The sequence below is a fragment of the Tauraco erythrolophus genome, chromosome 18 (genome assembly GCF_009769465.1).
Source record: "Tauraco erythrolophus isolate bTauEry1 chromosome 18, bTauEry1.pri, whole genome shotgun sequence".
NCBI lineage: Eukaryota > Metazoa > Chordata > Aves > Musophagiformes > Musophagidae > Tauraco > Tauraco erythrolophus.
This window is the reverse complement of record NC_141482.1, coordinates 9,438,755-9,456,553: the sequence shown is the minus strand read 5'-3', so window position 1 is coordinate 9,456,553 and position 17,799 is coordinate 9,438,755.

Below are 17,799 nucleotides of genomic sequence, written 5' to 3'. Positions count from 1 at the left end.
GGTATGTGGGATTTCAAGAATGGCCAAAATATCTTCTACATTTGCTGCAAAGACAGCAAATTCCACATTTATTTCTTCTTCTATGGGTACAAATTTGCATACTAATAACGAGGTCACGGAGTAGTTGTTATGAGTAGAAATTCAAGGTATATTTTCCACCCTGAAATAACATAGGTTTATTAATCAATGTTCAAACCCAGATTTTGCTATTTTAGGGGCTGGGATTACACTCCCTGTATATTGCCATTATACCTGGCTGATTGAATTGCGTCCCTCACTGCTCCCCACTGGCTTGCGGATTACTTACTTACTTCTAAATTATCTTCTGCAAGATTAAAGCTATCTGAATGGAAGCATGCACTCAATGTTGGAGATGCTTGGCAAGTCTCTGATTCGGATTCCATAACATAACCCGTAACGTAACTCCTCAAGGGGAGCGTCGCTGGCATGCTGGAAAACACGCAGTAATAGGCAGCATGCATTGGGGAGTAAATCTGTGTCAGTGGGCTGATATGAGCAAACACATCTTTACACAGACTTGCTGATTCTGATCCAGTCCATGTTCTTCAGCCGACATCAGAATTTTTTTGTCTTAATAATTCTCCATAACTTGGCATTTTGCATTTCTCCCTCTGCAGTTCTGCAGCTGACCAAGGTGCAGAATCTCTGCACCTGGATGCTCGAGTTAAAACTCAGATGAATTACAGGGGCTTATTTATTAGTTTAATTGGATTCCAACTCTTCACATGCTTAATGCCATCTCTCGGTTGCTACTTGCCTTTACACTGTTCTAAGTGAGAGCACAGGCGTTATTTCAGTCATGAAATTTTATCCATCCTGTTGCCACTCATAGTTTCCATCTGATTTAATTTTATTTCAAGCTTAAGAATAGGAATATTTTTCTTTTCTCCCCAATGGTATTGTGGCATTAGTTCAGTCCTTAATGAAGAAACACCAATGTCACCAACGCATCAATAATCCCAGATGGCAGCAATTGCAGGAGCCTTGGCAGCAGGGAGGAGTGACACCCAAAAGCGGGAGTCTGGGCACGGAGAGGCTGCATGAGCCTCTCACCTTGCTGCAGATTCAGCTCAAAACCTACCAGCACTGCAGGCGAAATGAATTCTGTCCCACTAGGGGCTGGGTCCAGCTGTGTTCCCACCGTGGGAAGGAGAGGGGAAGACTGGGGGTGAGACAGATACGGCAGGGAGAACAGCAGCAGAGCCGGCTGTGCCACCAGGCCCTGGGGCACTGGGCAGCCTGCCTTGCTTGGCTTTGCTCATGTCCAGGACCAATCCTGCCCAAAACTGTCCGTAAGAGAGCCACTGGTATGGAGGAGCATGGAGAGCCGGCACCATCCGTGCGCCAGAAAAGCTTCTCTCTCTGGCTGTCAGGCTGGGACCGCTCATCTGCACTGTGCTTATCTGGAGTGTCCTTTAAAGCCCAGTTCATTAACGTGCCCCGTTTTTTTCCTGTGTGTCTTTGTGCAATTTCCAATATCCTTCTCTAGAGCTCTGAGTCTCCGAGACGTACAAACCACAGCCAAGTAGTCAATGCCGTCTCTTCAGTCGTGGTGTTGCACATCAGCAGGCACAGAATCAGCATGCTGATAGCATTGGGCCACTGTTTTCCTAAACCTTTTCCTTTCCCTTAGCTGTTAAAAGAGAAAAAGGGGGAAAAGGGAGGGAGAGTTCATCCCACGAAGCATATTTCTTGGTTGCTGAGAGACTTCAAATCTCCCTAATGAATAAACACAGTGCACTTAATTTTGTTTATGAAAACAGACTTATTGTGATGGCAAAAAGCATGAGTCAGTGCCCTGACTGAAGGGGAGCGCAGCAGCTGGAGACACTCACCAAAAAGCAACGCCTCGGAAACCAGAACAGCTCTTGTCTCGACCAGTGCCAAGAGATGCAATTTCTCCTTTAACAAAAACCACCAGGATACAGAGAGTGGGAGAAGGCTTCCTCGTGGCCTGATAGTTGCCTGTTGAGCAAGTATCACTATTGCTATGAAAAAGCTGAGAATTTGTGAATGAGCAGTAGGTGCCAGCTGACACCATGCACCCCACACCCAGCCCAGCAGCATCCTGGCAAGGATCTTCTTTAATCAGCCTGAGCCTGGCTTGGGGGTTTGGGCTCCTGGGTAGCAGCTTCAGAGCTGCTGCTGGTTCCTCACTGAAATCCAGCAGAGAGACACAAGGGAAGGTGTGTATTTGAGCCCCTTAAGGAGGAGGAATTGGTGACTCCAAGCAGCAGGTTCTCTGCTCATCCCTGCATCCCCTCTGATACTTGTTGGCATTTATTTTGCTTGGACAAAAGGAGCAAAGTGGGATCTGAAACTATCACCGTGGCTTCCTGGCCTGGCAAAGGTTCTGAGGCTTCAAATCAACAAGTGCAACAGGGACGCTATTTCCTTTAACTAATTTTACTGTCCATACTCACCAGTAAACTTACTTTCCATACGTGTGCCCCATCTTCCGAAGGGGAGAGTCTAGAGCGCAAAACAGACACCACAATGTGCCTCTAAGGAGCCCCAAGTTGTTGACACGTTGTCCTCCTCGCTGCAGTGTTTGGTGGCATGTCCCCCTGCCACCAGCACCCTTGCAGAGCGAGGCTGGTTAGATCTTCATCTCGTCCTCAGCATGTTCCTGGCGCTTCATAAATAACGCTAGTCCTTCCTTCGGATCATGGGTCTTTTGTTTTGCCTCCTCAGTTTCACTGATGTAAATCTGCCATGTGTGCACGAGGCCGTGCCATGGTGATGAATGATCCTGAATAAGGACCCACTTAGCCAATTTTCACTGTACAGAGTTTCATTGTGTGGAGGAGGGTTAACACACAGGGCTCTGTTCAAACGAAATGAGGTAAACAGAAGTTCAACGCTTCTCCTTCCTTCCTTCCAAAAAAAAAAAAAAGGGAAAACCATTTTCTGAAGGCCAAGCATGGAGGAAGGAAAGAAATTTCCATTAAAAACCTAAAATTGCTCAGCCTCCATTGGTGCCTAGGTCAGATACACGGGCAAATGTACTGGACATAAGCACAAACTGCATCGGGTGTAGGGTTTGTAGGTGCTGCAGGGAAGGCAGCAAGAGATAGCACCACGTATGCTGCGGAAGGCAGATCAAGCTATCCAAGCTCCCTAAAAATGTCCCCAAAAGACTGAAACAGGTAGTGATTTAAAGTACTGTGTATTCTATTTTCCTCGGAAGGCAGAGAAGAACCTCTCACTCTGTGAGACGGCGCCAGCCCCGAGCACGCCGGCACAGCCATGGCGATGGGCAGCACCGACTGGCACATCCCGCTCCCCTCAGTCTCTAACACCCCCCCCAAACTGGTCTGCCAATTTTCACCAGTTGGCTGGCTAAAAAATACCACTGCAGCCGCGTCCTCAGCCTCCAGCTCTTACGTACTTCAAAACATACAGCCACTGGGACTGATCCAGAACATGGAAGGCAGGTGAGAATTTAGCAGGTTTTCCATACAGACACTGTAGTTAATATCTTTGTTAATAACTGCCTTGTTCCTAATATCATGTCATGTTATGTTTGCAGAGGCTCAGAGGTCTCAGGGATACAGCCTCTGGGACCCCAGGGAACGCCTTCGGCTGTCGGTGCCGTGCTGATGCGGTTGCAGAGGGTACAGTGTACAAACAGGCTGACCCAGGCAGATTTTTACACTGATTTTGCACTAGCACACATTAAAATACAGGTACAAAGCACTGAGATGTGAGTGTTGGTGGTTCACAGAACTTCTGCTGTGTTGTATTAGTTGCTTTTACCTTCCATGTTTTTTCTTTGTCAGCATGATTAATTTGCTCTCTTCCTCGTCCAGCCAATGCCCCCAACCAATTTTCCCCAATTTAAGAGGAAACTGTAGTTTCAGAGGGTTATTGGTTCAGCACCTTTCAACAGTAACTGTATGTTCAGCTTAAAAAATTCTATTAAAAGTGTGTTATGAATTAAGTGGAGCCTTGGATAAATAAAGGGCAGCAAGCAATACTAGAAGTCCTTCTGTAGACTGTGGTAGTCACAGGTCTGTGCTTTCTGTTACTACAATTCAGAGAAAAAATGCCATTAAAAAGTGAAAACACTATGAACCTTTTCCTCTATTTGTTCCCCAAAGCTTAAGACGGTTGAATCACAGATGGATCCTTTTTCAGTTTCTTTTAACTTTCTGATTAAACAGTGACTTTTCATGTATCTTCAACACAAAACAAATTTTTCATCTGCCACAACAGCAGCAAATGGAAGAGGATGTGACACCAGCCCAAGCAAAATGCCAAGCATTTCATACCAAACCTGTGGAAATTCCTCCCCTAGTTCTCAGAAAAGTCAAACTTCTGATTCCCTGGCTCCAGAGCCCAAAGCTGGAGGCAGCCCTCTCCCCTGCGGCATGAGGGTCTGGGTATGTGATTTGCCTTTTTGTTCTGTGCTGTGATGCACCTGGCACAGAAAGGTCTTGGCCTTTCATAAGTCATACACAAGCTACCGATACAAAGAAATAATGGTAAATAGTAATTTTCCCATAAGATCCATTTGAAATAGTCTGTATCCAAAAGTACTTATAATTCAGGGGGAAAAAAAATCTATCAAAAACTAGTTCTGTGGTACTAAACTTGGCTCAAACCAGCCTCTTAAAAACAAACAAAAAAAACCCCTAAGCACTGTAGATTAGTTGGCTTTTCACCAACCGAGTCCTGATTGAAAATCAAATGCAGATGTGAACAGAAAAAAAGCAGCAATTTCAGCTCTCAGCAGCCGCTTGTTGTTGGCACGCTCCACAAAAATATCAGTGCAAACTGGTACCGTCTGGACCACGCTGCAGCCTTCGTGGCAATTACGCGGCCAGAGTGTTCTCGCTGTCCCCATTAAGATAAACAGCGCTTTCCGCAACAAAGAGAAAAGAGGGATTAAGGCAAGCAAAAAGAAAAAAAGGACTCAGATGGGAAAGCTTAGTCTTCTTACAGCTAAGGGGCATGTGTGCAACTCGGTGCTAGGAGTGAAAGAGTTAGCCAAGGAATTCATCCTCTGGCTTGTCCCTGGCAATGCCTGGATGGGAAGAGTCCTCCTGCATAGGAAAAATGGAGGCTCCATCACCCGAAAGTGTAACCAGCAGCCAGTCTTCCCCCTGGAAAAGGAGGAGACAGGAACAGTAAGCAGTTTTAAACTCCTTTAATCTAAAAAAGAAATAAAGAAGAAAGAGAGAGCGCGACGATAAAAGATGTTTTGTGCATACTGGCAGAGGAGCAGAATTGATGATGTGATGAGTCAGTTCCCTCTCCAGCATTAACAATCCTCATCTTCCAAAAACAGCCTCTGTTTGGGGTCCCTGACTCTAACATCAGCAATACTTTCCTTGGCACAAGGATCAGTCTTCCCTTAAACTTAACTCTTCTTTTGGGGGAAGAGAAAACTACCACTGCACCATGACAAATTCCTTCAGAGGCAGAGGGGCTGCTGCAGTAGCTGGTCGTCTTCAGGGCAAGGGAGAACATTTTGTGTCAAAATAAATTTCATGGGAATGATTGTATTTATTGCACAAATTTCAGCCTATTCTAGCTTGCCGTACTCAGAAATACTAAGAGAATTCAGCTCAAAAAATCGAAAATCATATACATTTTCACATAGAGAATTTAATTTTGCAGATTTTTTTTTTTTTTTTTGGTAAGTTCATGCCACTGGATCAACTCCCCTGCGCTCCCAAACACTCGCTCCCTTGTGCAGGATGCTTGCAGGGGCTATCACACAAATGACACATTGTCTGTTGGCAAAAAGATGCGCAAAATGAGACTTGACTCAGAGACCTGCTCACCAACAGCAGCAAAAATTCCCCTCAAAGTTTCCTACAGAAGCAGAGCCAGAAGGTAACTCTCTCCTTCTTGATTGATTCTCTCTAGAGAGCAAGAACTTGGAAATCTCTGCAATACTGTGTAGCAGTGTGTTTTTTAAAAGAAAATAATTAGGTTTGTAGTAGTAGATAGCCCCAGAAGCATAAGTTTTCTTCATTTTGCCTTGTTTATCTACAACCAAATAATCTGAGAACTGAAATACCATTAAAGTAGAGAGAGTGGAAATAAGATCCTTGCATTAAAAAACCATTCACCAACACGGCTACGGATAGAATGTCAGCTCTGCTTCATGACTCATCTCTGAATCTATAACTATTTAAATACCAAAGTACTTTGAATTTTATGTGGTCATGATAAATAGGAACAGGCAATTAACTCCACATCCTCAATGTGCAATACTTAAGGAAAGCTCTCCACTTACCCATCTGCTTTCTCTTCCCCCTTTTTCTTGTTTCTTCATCATCTCGGATTCCTATCTCCTTTTTCTCCCAAGAGAACATCCAACCCCAAAAAGCATTCACAACATTGCAGAACCATCCTGAAAAATGGTTTCCCTGTGGAAATATTCAATGAGTTTTTACAGAAGCAGCTTTCATACTCTTTACACAATAAGATACTGCATATTTCTTATTATAAAGAAATTCTTTGAAGCTATTTCCATATTATTCAGACATCACTGTTATCAGCCTCAGTGAAAGAAGAACAAAGATAGTGCTAATTAATTGCTGTGTCACTCTGAAACCAAAGATTTTCTCTCTTTTCACCCTGTTGTCTCCTGGAGTATTTTCACACAGTACAACTGCACAAGCCCCAGCTCCCTGTGGGCTCGTGCTGGTTCCCACTGCAGTTACTGAAGCAACTCTGACCCCTCTGGGCGCTTGAATCCCACCTTGAAACTTCCCTCCAACCCACAAGAGATGAATAATAAATGAATTGTGCTACCCCAAAATATCGATTACAGTGGCTGTACCCTTAATTCTTCACTTAGAGCCACTAGGAACCTTAGAAGCCATTTGTTTGGAAACAAGATCTCCTGTGAAGGAGCAATTTGCTCCTTGTGCCCCAAGTGTGGAGCTGCCTGAGGTTGGTTTGGTCCTGGCATTAGGATGCCGGAGTACCCATGCCTTCTACCAGCTGCTGTCGATGGCACAAGGACACTCCTTTCCCTATACAGTACCTGGGAATAAGAAGGTAGAAGAGGACATGGAGATAGCTGAGATGGAACTGCCCAGTGTGGAAGAGCTGCTGACGTGGGGACAGGCCAGGGACAGTGTGCAGAGGATGACAGGAGCCGTCACTGCCAAGGTGACCAGACATCCTTCTCCACACCCTGCAACTCAATTTTGCCTGCAGACTTCGGGCACCGCAAGCAGAAACTCAGCACAGTATGGTCCATGTTGGTCCTTCCACCAGCAAGGAAACATTCTAACTTCATTCTTTTAATAAAAATAACAATTTTAACATTGCACAATAAGCACAATCCTGCTGCAGAGAACAGTTGCTCAACCAGCTTCAGATCTTTACAAGCCTGCAATCTTCAAAAGAAAAAGAGAAGGAGTTCAATTTGCAGTGAGGGATCTGCATGGATCTGTATGGATACACAGTTTTGTTTCTGCTAGAGACCTGCAGGACACAGTCCTAGGGAGAAAAGCTCTGTGAGCGCAGGGAGGAGGTGCTGCTGGTTCAGGGCAGGGGTGGTTCACACTGGCTGCAGTTCAAAGCAAAACGTGTCACAAGGAAAACAGAAAGAAACGGACTTTTCTTTCACCTGTTAACTCTTCAGTGCTGAGCTCCTTCTCCGGTTTGCACTTACCAACTTACACACATCCAGTGCTAATGTAAGGTTTAATTCATCATCACTAACACCCCAAAACACAGGCACTACAGCAATGTTCATCTGAGGGCCTGGAAGTCCTACGTAAATATTATTTCACCTGCACTAGCCACCTTAGGTATTTGATCTCAATAATGTGGGATGGTATCGTCTGTTTTGAAGACCAAAACGGGGTATCAGCAGGCAAGTCACTAACAAGACTTGTTAACACAAACTAATTGAAGCCAGGAGTCCTGGCTCACACTCCTTTCCCTCCCAGCTGGAATCTCTGCCTAATCAGGTTTTCGCCTGATCCTGACACTGGATCATCAGAGATCTTTCCCAGCCCTGTAAGTAACCATTACTGCATGAAACCTGGGTTTCCAGGTTTATTCTTTCTGTCCTATTCACTTTGTGTGTGTGGGGTGTTCAGACCGTTGTAGCTGAGATACCCCAAAAGCTCCCTTTCCTGCCCCACTGCACACAGCAGGTCCCTCTCTCTTGACCTATCCCTGAAGCCCAAGCTCAGATCAGTGCCAGCATTTCCCAGGTAGCCCCTCAGATACCCGAGGGTTTAAACTCTCATAGAAAGCACAGTCTGGATTTCTAGTCCTGTGGATTATGAGAAAAATCTCTTTCCTCAAAAGATGACCCAAGAGGACTTGATCTCAGAGCCTGCCTGCAGATAGAGGCCATGTGCATGACAAGCATGTGGGAACAAGCTCCATGACACACAAATTTCTGTCCATTTGGCTATTTATTTGCCTTGTGGTAATTTGGATCTGGTATACATATAAAGTGTTTCAATCCAAGATGGGGATACATGCTGGAAAAGTGAACCCCTGTATGCACAGCTCTGCTTTTGTCTAATCCTACCAGGCTGCGCTAAGGAGAGCCTGGGTCTGTACAAAGATACTCATTTTGCTCAAACTCTTCCCTCAAGACAAGCTAGAGCTGGGCTTGAGCCTGTGCCAGAGCTTGCATGAAGGTAAGTTGCTTATGGGCTAGACTGGACTTGGAAATTGGCTTGAACATATGGTCCATTAACAGCATAAGCATATCCCAAAAGCTGGGTGATCTGGCTTTTCTGAGTTTGATGACTGTTGACCCTGAAACCTAAAGATCAACCATGATTTCAACAGCAATAACTTCAGCAGAGCCTTCCAGCTGCTCTGGAGCTGGATTTCCAGCCTTCCTCCTGCTGCCAGAAAGGACGTTAGCACATGTGCTAAACCCAAAGCCTTCCAGTTCCTTTGCTGTGGAGCTCTGTCCTGCATTGGGACAGCCTGAGCCAGAAACCACTTGCCAGCTCCTCTATGATGGCTAGGGCTTTCACTCAGAGAGATTTAGGTCCTTCTCTGCAATACCTGCTGGTTCTTACCTGTCTTCTGTTGGTCGTTGAGTATCTATCAAGCCCTAAGGCTCTGCCATTTATGTCCCATGTCTCAAAGCATGCATCCAGATGGAAGCACCTGCAGTATTCCCGATACCAAGGTCACTATGAGAGAACACATGTGGGAATTTGGATCAGATGAGTGCTGTTCCAGCATTGGGTCTTATCAGTTGTAACCACCCGAGTTACATCCCTACCTCCTAGGGAGGGATGCAATGCGTATGTTGCTCCCTTCGTCATCCTCTAAGGGAATTCATGACATCTGCAATACATTACAGTCTTTTCAAAGAAATGTTGTCTACATTAAGTAGAAGTATTTAATTAGCACTTCATTTAGAGCATGTGGTACAGCTCACAGTTCCATTTTGGGCCAGAGATGACTTTCAAGGGTGAGTGGAAAACAGCCGAAAATGCCAGGAGGCCAGCGTAGTTTGCAACAGTCGCTCACTGATTATTTCTGTTTTCACATTATTGCAGACTTTGCAGGGAAGCTGCCGTAGTTTGTAGCTCCGGTGAACTGAAAACAGACCCTAAAAGCCAACGCACAAAAAAAACTCTCATGAGAACAACTTTTACAAATGCCTCCTGTCACCTCCATCCTGTTTGTTGCTTGCAGCTACTCAACAGGTGTAAAGTCCTTCAGGTGGGACACTGCTCCTCGGGCTGCAGGTCTACAGAGCCAGAAGCTCCCTCTGCATCCCACATGCCCGGACACGCGGCGGGGCGGTGTGCCCGAGCCCTGCCTCGCCCAGGGGAAGCCCGGATGATTCAGACACCCCTCTGAGTCATCTTCCCTCCCCAGGGGAAGGCTAATGTGTTGCTGGCCAAAGACAGCAACAGTTCGTAAACCCTGGGCAGCCAACAGTGCGCGTAGGGGCGGTGTCCCCTCATCTCCAACCTAGCAGGTAGCTCACGCGCCCTGGAACACAGGTTCCTTACTCCTCTGTGGGGTGCCCAGAGTCCCACGTACACCACCTAGTTCTAAGTAATTTAAAAAACAAAACCCTCCAGTGTCATTTAATGGAACTTGTCCATAATGTTATCAGTTCCTGTGAGGACTGGGAGATTCAAGTGTCCGTATCGGCATAAACATTCCCCCTTGGAAGGAGAGCCAAAGCCTCAAATGTGAGTGTCTTGCCAAGATGGAGAGCAAGCCGAAAGACATCTTACAGGCAGACAAGAGCAGAATCATCGTGCTGGAACTGCTGGAGTGATCCAGCTGTACATTTCACACTTCTCAAGCCGAAATCTCTATCCAGCCTCAGATTTTTGCATCTGCTTGAGCCCCCAAACCCAGCTACTTGTTATCTTCCTGGTACCTACAAAAACCTCCAAACAAATAAAAAAAGCTTTGGTACATGTAGCAAATATACTGTAATATTATCAGAATAAATATCCATCAGACCTTTTAAACACTATAGCAAAAGGACAAGACCAAGCAGCTGTGGTTTTATACATATATGCACACATATCTATCTGTTCATATAGATAGTAGAGATATATCAATTTTTATATATACATACACAATAAAAAATCTTCCTTGGTTGTGCACATACAACTGCTATTAGAGTCAATGTGACTGTGTGGTGAATACACATATACAATCACTGATCATCACTTACCTGTTTTAGGTGCAGTGTTTCAACAAATTTCTATACTGTAGCAATATACGATGCCATCTCTTTACGAAAGTTTTCACTGCTGCAAGTGACACTAGCAGTCTATTTTTTACATTTAATTCTGTTAGCATGTTTCCTTCAGGTATCAAACTCTACAAGAATATGGCCATTATCATCCAGTTATCACTGGGGATAGTAAACCACACAATTCACGGACAAGCAGGACTGCTGTTATTTTGATGACAAGAAGTTCACACACAAAATTTAACTGTTAACACTAGAGGGAAGGCATCACATATCTCTGGAACCCATTTCTGATATCCAAAATGTAGCTAACAGAATACTAAGGCTGCTGCAAAATCTGCAGTTCAGGCTGTAAAACAACCTTCTGAGACTCATATTTTATACTCTGGCCCTCACTGCCAAACATCTTATAACTGTCTCCCTCCTGCATGTGTATAGCATGCCCTTCTGAAATCCTAGAGTTACATTTGTAAAGCAGACACTCTACAGCCTGCCTTTTTGCATGCACTGATGCTTGTCTAACATAGCTACACGGACGACTTCTTTGGCAGCAAGTTCTGGACACGCTATTATTATGGGCACAAACTTGAAAATGGAGTCTATAATGTTTCATGAGGTAGAACTTCTAATATCGTATCTAACACTGGGAAGCTCTGTTCTCTGCAGTGGTATTTGAGCTCATGCCTCTTCGAAGGCTGTTGTATTAAAAAGCTTTTCTAAGTCTTGTGGGATTATATATCTCATAGCAGCATGTAATTTAGTGACTCTGCTCCAGCAAATTGTAAAGCTCATGTCAGACTCTGGTCAGACATGGTGCAGTGAACGATGTATGCCACCAGGACAGCTCTCCTGGGGTCTCTTAGAAAATGAAAAGGATGGTCCCAGTTCGACAAAACGTAAATGTAAAAGATGCTTGTCATGATATTTGCAATTGCTGCGACTCAGTGTCTGCCACAATAAAAGCAGTTGGAAAAGGCTAAATTTGCTTTTTAGAATTACATAATTCAAATTATGTACACATGCTCCTGGGAAAAGCATGTCTGTTCAGCTCCAGCCTGTTCTTGCACAAGTCAGTAACTGAGTATGAGTGTTAGCAGACGCAGGATCCGCACTCCAGCACTGAGCATCTCTGTAGCTGCTTCCTTGCAACTGCAGAACAGGGAGGAGTTGAGTGCTGGGGAGAAGCAGCACACGGAGCCGTCTTCTTGGGGAAGCAAGGATGATGAAAGTGAACATAAGGGCACAGGGTTTCATGGGGAAGAAACTTTGATTTATATTCCATGAAGAAATAGAGATAGGACGTAGTGAGGAGAGAGGAAAGACGTCTTAAGCCGTGATTCTGCTGGCTTTCCTTCTCCTCTCCACATATTCCCTGGAAGGTTTCCTGGTGGCACAAACTGCTTCATGTGTATCTTGTTTATTTTTGGCCTGGATAACTTCCTTTGGAGCCAACCCAGCCCCTGTTGGGAACATAAGATAAATCTGGATTCATTTGAAACTCCCTTTTGGAATAGGCAGGGGTGTCCTTGTCAACATGTCAGATCAGGAATGCTCCATTTGGTTTAATGGAGCTGGCCTTTGGTTTAATCCAAAAGGCTCCATAAACTTCTATTGTCATTTATGCCCAAAACTTGCAGTCTTCAGAATTACAGATTCTTTCTTTTCCCCATTTTTTTCAAGGTAGTGGCTTCCTTGTCAAATTGTATTCCTTTGCTGTTTGATTTGCTAGTAAACCAATTCAAACATATACACCAGAGAGGCTCCATTTATTCTGGCATAAGGAAGTATTTTTATCAGTCTGAAAAGGATACAATTTTAATGATCTGCAAAGTTAAAAATTGCATCAAAGAACAGGAAAAGGTGAGGAACAAAATATTAGTGAAAGATACCTGAAAATCACTGCAGTACAGAGTAGAATCAGAATTATTTCTTCTAACACAGACTTCTCAGATATTATTGGTAAGTCACTTCAAACAGGTGCTGTAACATCCACTTTTGAAAAGTTGCTCTAATTGTTGTTCTCTTACCTCGTAGAGGCTAAACTCATTCATTCCTAAAGGGGATGGATGTGGTAGTAAAAATAGTCTTTTACATTAGTAAATTGTAGAGTTCTCTGAAGCATCGCTTTATGGCAGCTGAAGTTTGCTAAATACTGAATCAATCAGAAAGCTGCCTTGGATTTCTCAGAGAATGGATAACTATGAATTTAGTGTGCTGGGCTGGCACTCAGGACATCTGGGTTTAAATCCCATCTCTGGCATCTACAGCATCTGGCACTCACGCATCTATTGTGTGACTTTCAATGAGTAACACTCTTCCATTTCCCAGTCCACGGAACAGGGATAATGACCCTTCCTCATGTTCTCATTTCATCTGTCTGATCCAGTTAGGTGAAAAATTCATCAGATCAGAGCCTGTCCTTTCATAGACCCTAACCAGCCAGCATTGACCAGCCAAGTGGTACCTGGTCAGCTCAGGACTCCATGTCAACATGATTTGTCCAACATGACACGTTTTTCAGAGATTGCTCAACCCTTTTGGAGGAGGCATCTTGCTCCACTTTGAGACCCTAGAAACCAAGCTTTGTCACGCAAAGGGCTTGCTACCAGTTGTGTCACACTGGAAAGGCAGTTTCTAATGGGAACTCTGGTGCATCTCTACCAGAGTGTTGAAGTCAAGCTGCCATGGTGTGAAGAAATCGCTGTTGTGAGAGAAAGTGGTTCGTGCAACAGACAAAGCCAGTAAAATATGAAATTTTCTTAAGTTTATCCAGAACCTCAGTCCTGTGTACAATAAACGTAGAAAATAACAGGGTAAAAGGAAATTGTGTTTTTTTTCTGTTTTCAAGTTGCAGATGGGTAGTTTCCATGACAGTCAATTTTTTAGTCCAAGGTATTTGAAATTTATAAATGCTGAGTTCTAGGTTGTCTGACCTAATTTTCATTCATAAATAGTAGGCTCAGAGTTCCCGGGATGCTGATTCTATACTGCTCAGTCGATGAGCTGCAAGGCAGAAATATTTATTTTCCTTTTCCTTTTGTATGTACATAAGTAATTACTGGAAACGAAACCCAATCCAAAGAAACCTGCATCATGACATAGAGACTTTTACATCCTGGTTGACCACAGACACGCTACTTGGTAATTCAGCATGACAGATAAGGGGACCTCAGTGTGAGCTGTGCTCCAAACTCAATACCAATGTAAAACAAGAGTAACCTCTGCAGAACAATAGACTACAGAAGATTTTTATATCTCTATTTCTCAGTTTCTTGAGCCTGATACTTATATTGGTAGAAAGAAAAAAAAAAACAAAACACAACCCACAAAATACCCCACCAGAAACCCCCAACACCAACATGCATTTAAAATTAAATGCTCACGTGATGGGCTCTCCAACATGATGGTCCAGCTGATGGTGTTAATTTAATCCTGACTGGTCATTTAGATGGTAAAATTAGATGGTTTTGGTCTTATGTAAAGATCACTCCAACTTAAGCAAATCAAATACCGTACCCTTGTGCTAGCAAAGCAAAACATAGAAAGTAATTAGGAGATCAAAAAATAAATGACATACTTTCCCTATAATATGAAGCTCTGTAGGCAACTTCAAATTTGTAAATTAAACACCTTATTAAGGGCCGCAAGACTGCTGGTCGTCTGCTTTCATTATTGCAGAGGAGACCAGAGCAAAAGGTATAAAATTAAAGGTGAAATGCAAAAGGAGTTATCAAACCCTTCCAGCTCAAATACACAAATTCCAAAGTTACCAGTAAGATAAGAAATAAGGGGAGGTTATTAGGAAAACATTATCCTTAATTTCACTTTTAAGAAATCCAGTTCCTATAAACACACGTACTAGAAGATGACTTGGATATTAGCTATGGCAATAAACAAGTTGTTACAGAGACGCTAAAACCCACAGAGCTGCAATTCTGTCGCTGCTATTTTTGGAGCGGGCACACCGACTGCATTCGCAGGGCACTGCACACCGGTCTGCCTGGCAGGTGCAGCCCTGCATCTGGCTGGATGCCCTTTTTTCCTAGTTCAGCACTTGAATGATGCTGAGGAAGCTCAGCACATTCAGGAAAGTGTTCACCCATAATCCTCAGAGCTGGAACAAATAAAGCTGTCATACATTTTTAATATTTCTCAGCTATTTAGAATGTGAATATTCATCATTCTTGCAAACCAGAGCCTAATTAGACTCATAAATTATTATTGCTCAAATGTAGAGCAGAAGAGCAGCATGCATTTCTGAAGCTCATTTCACCCGGAGGCGCCCTGGTTATCTTATGCACAATAAGGAGATGGCAAGCACGCAGAGTTTTACTCTTTGTAAAGCATTAAGAGGCAAATACAAAGCTGAACCCCATGGCCCATGGCAGCCCCAGGCCTCCCTGCGGTCCCAGGCAGTGGTTTCACTGGAGTCGCGGGTACCTTGGTGTCCGTTCACATCAGCTGCCGCTCGGGTTTTGGTAAACATGCGGCTCACGTTAAGGCACCGCTGGGTCAAAGCGAGAGCAATGAGTAGGCAAGACATGATGGACAGGGATAGAGGCATAAAGGTTATCACACAGCTGCCATCACCTCCCGCATCCTCACGTATTAATTATCTGGAAGTTTCTTCGGAATCCACTAACTTATGGAAATGGTGTAGGCCAAACTTCCAAGCTGGAAGGTTTAAATACAATCATAGAGTGGTTTGGGTTGGAAGCGACCTCAAAGATCATCTAGTTCCAACCCCCCTGCCATGGGCAGGGACACCCTCCACTACTCCAGGTTGCTCAAAGCCTCATCCAACCTCACATTGAGCACTTCCAGGGATGGGACAGCCACAACTTCTCTGGGAAACCTGTTCCACTGCCTCACCACTCTCAACGTAAAAAATTTCTTCCTTATATCTAATCAAAATGTCTCCTCTTAAATACATCAGCTTAGACCCCAAAAAAAACTTTTGAAGTGGATGTGGGGCATCAGGAATGAGTGGGAAAAGATCTGCTCTGCAAGGGTGGTCTGTGTATAAGCTCTTCCCTGCACAGACCAAGGAGGGAGCACTGCCCTCGTTTTAACCTCTCTCATCACCAAAGGCTGCTGTTTTCTATTTTCAGTCGTGACTAGAGAACTCTGCGAGTTGCTTCTTAAAAAAGAGTAAAATCTGCAAAGGATCTGAAAAGCTCTTATTCTGTATGGCAGGGGATTAACACGGGAACTTCGCAGCTCTCCGTGGTGAGCTGCAAACCACACAGAGCTCTCCAGTGTCCTTCACTCCTCATGGAGTGTTTGCTCAGATCAGGCAGAGTCCACAAGCAGCAGGCTGAAATTGCCTTCTCTGGAGTATATTTGTTTATCAGAGGGAAGAATAAATAGTTGGCTACGCTGTGGTTATAGCTGCATCTCCTGAGAAGCCCTCAGCATAGCTAAGGACATGCATAATGCATGGGGACGAAACACATCCTATCAATTTGGGGATATTTCCAGCTCCGAAAGCTGCAGACTTTTTCTGCTTCGTAAATGAACAGGAACGCTCAGCTCCCTGGAGGCACGGCCCTGCAAAGGCACCTCAGCTCCAGAAAGACACCGATGAAAGTCCAAACAATATCAATGGTAGAAAATGGTACTGTGCAGAACGTTGCCAAAGACAGGATGCAAAAATAGAGCGACTCATGTTCTCATCACATGTGAGAACTGATGCTCACACAAGTGCTGTGAATTCTTCTGTTCTTGCCCTAACTCATAGATCAGTTCTGTTTCCATCCCATTTTCAGGTCTTTTGGAAAGGATCTACACAACATAGGGAAAATGATGGGGTTTAGTGCCACAAACTAATAATTAGAAGTAAATGTTTCTACTATATGTGCCAAAGTACTGGTCCAGATGCATCTTATTTTAAAGATAATTAATAATAATAATAATAATAATATTAATAGAGATGCAGCAAATTTGGAAATAATAATGTAATACTTTCCTTAAGAGAAAAATCTACTTTAGAAATCAAAAACGAACTGTTTATATTTGGATTTTCATTAGATAAAAGACTTCCCATTTTAGTTTCTTTATAGTATAAAAATAGCACCAGGGTTAAAACTAAAACCTAAATCTGTTCTGTTCTATTTGTATTAAAAACAGTTCTAATTTCAGGCTGCCTTTTTCCTGAGCTACATGTTTCTATATTTTCTTTTGAGAGTTGTCCAAGATCATAGCCTTGAATCCAAAACTTTTACTGTTTTCTTGTAGGTCCAGTTCAAATCCCAGGATCAAATTATTTCCTGGAATTTAAGTGTCTCTACAATAGATGAAATACATATTTAAGGAAAAAAAAGATTATTTAACATGTGTGTTTCTTTTAAAAATAAACAAATTTTTAAAGCAAAACTGAAATAATAACAACTCAAATTGAGGCATAAATTTAATATAAGCTATTTAAAATTTTATATAAATTATTTATATACTTTTCAAATAACACTTCTTTGCTGCTGGTATTGTAAAGAAAGTCCAGCAAATGGCCTGAAGGAAACCATTCTCCAAGAAGCTGGACAGTTAAATGAGTAAATGAGCTCTGCTTTGGGTAGTAGTTGTTTCTTCTGTAGGAACACACAAAAAAAGAAAATAGAGCGTATTTGAGTTTCAGCGTAACTATGTTCAATGGGTTGAATGGGTTTTCAACTAGGAGTCGAAAAAGCAAGAAAGTTTGTTTTCGTCTTCCAACTTATACATACAAATGAGGTGTGAGAGGCTGAGTCCTGTTAGCTCCCAAACGTTGGCAGACACATTGACAAGAAACAAGTGCTTCGGTTTACTGACTTTGAGAAAAACTTCCCTCCGTTCATTTTAATTGTCAAACATGCCTGTGTAAACTTACAGCTCTTTTGTTTTCTGATGCATCTAAACTATTTAAAGACAGCTTTTAACTCATGATTTTAAGCTGCTGCTTTTGTGACTGAAATTAAATTTCAGGTTTTATTCAAAAGCAGGTTCACACCAACTGAAAATGAAACCAGCCATCCTGTAAATAATATATGCTTTACATCATTTCTAATGTAATAAAAATAGAAATAATAATCTGAATGAATACCTACTGAGTTACAGAACAGTTTAAA